Raw genomic sequence first — 1,475 nt, 5'->3', positions numbered from 1 at the left:
CGATGTAGCTTAGATCTACTTACCGCGGGGTCCACACTATGCAACGTTGACTGGAGAGGCTATCCCATCGATTCCCCCTACTCTTCTCGATCCAGTGGAGTACAGAATTCACTAGACCCACTAAATCGACCGCCGATGCATCGATCACCACTCGTAGATCCCCCAGTAAATGTAGAGAAGCCCTCATTCTGGTAGAAGTGGGGCCTGTTCTCAGTTTAGCTGATATCACCTTGGAAGACAATTAAGCTATAAGAAACCCACTTTTAGTCTGGGATAAGAGGGGTGAGACCAGCTGCCTCCACCTCTCTCTCTCCTCCCCCTACACCTCTCAGGAGCTCTCCCCTCAGCACTCAGGAGGAGCCATTCTCTAGAACAGGGTTTATCAACCTTTTTGATACCAGGGCACAGGCAGATTAAGATTTATTGGGGTCCTGGGCACACAACTGGGGAGCAGAGTGTGGTCCCAGAAAAGTAGTTGTGCTCTGGTGAGACTGAGCAGGTGTGGGGATTGGGCAAACTGTGGTGTTTATATGCATTTATAAACTTTAATATAGCCCTCATTTTAAAATCACCCATGGCCTGGGAATATAACAGAAACTCTTTGAAAGTGGGTGTGTCCTTCATAATCCTCAAAATGACTGACTCCAATATTCCATTATCAGAGGGAGTATAGCTCAGTGGCAGAGCATTTGACTGCAGATCAAGAGGTCTCTAGTTCAAATCCAGGTGCTCCCTTAACAGTTTTTATTAAATTAAAATATATTTTTATATCCATCTCCAGTATGTTCAGGAGTTCCACTGAATGGGTATGTTTGAAAGGAATTTAAACACTCAACATTTTCCCTGTTCAAATGTATAAAAACTTAGCACACCCATCCATCAGCTGAAATCAGTTCCAATCCTCTGAGTCTGTAGTTTATGTTTTCTTACCAAATGCAATCCAAATTAGTCCATTCCTCCCCGTATTCAATCTGTGACCAAATGTTAGAATGAGGCAGAGTACTGTGAAAGTACCATACTCCAAATAAAGTAAAAGCGAGGATTAATCAAAGCTGAGATGCAGACACAGTCTATTGTACAGCTGGTAAAATAACTACCTGTTACAGATTCAAACCTTTCTTTGTGCACAAAACATGAATTGGGGCTCTAATAAATGGCAACCTTCCTTTAACACAGATCATTGTTTTTTGTAACTTTCAGATGCATTCATATGGCAGCTATTTAGAGGCAACGTGCTTCTATTTCATGATCAGCAGCAGAGTCTCTGTAAGTTTACCGAGCATAGAGCTGGGTGTGTCTGCATCTAACTAACTGCAGGGTTAGTATAATACCAGATAGTTAATTGAACAGTCTTACTTCTCTAGTCTCACTTTTTGGTCTCATTGAACACTTGGTGGAAAAGGCTAGGGATTTCCCCCCCTTTATTTTCTCCTAAGGACTGTGTGATCTTGGGCATGTTACTTTAACTTCCCTAT

The 1,475-nt window shown here is 42.4% G+C and overlaps 1 non-coding gene across 1 annotated transcript; it reads left to right on the top strand.

Annotated features, from left to right (window-relative positions):
• The first annotated feature begins 663 nt into the window (after window positions 1–663).
• TRNAC-GCA lies at window positions 664–735 on the top strand. Its single transcript has one exon. It is a non-coding gene; the product is annotated as a tRNA-Cys (tRNA).
• Window positions 736–1,475: the final 740 nt, after the last annotated feature.

This window comes from Terrapene carolina, unplaced genomic scaffold, assembly GCF_002925995.2.
Source record: "Terrapene carolina triunguis isolate 2854851 unplaced genomic scaffold, T_m_triunguis-2.0 Scaffold13021, whole genome shotgun sequence".
NCBI lineage: Eukaryota > Metazoa > Chordata > Testudines > Emydidae > Terrapene > Terrapene triunguis.
Note: the sequence above shows the minus strand (reverse complement) of the source record. Positions and strands in the feature narration are given on the sequence as shown.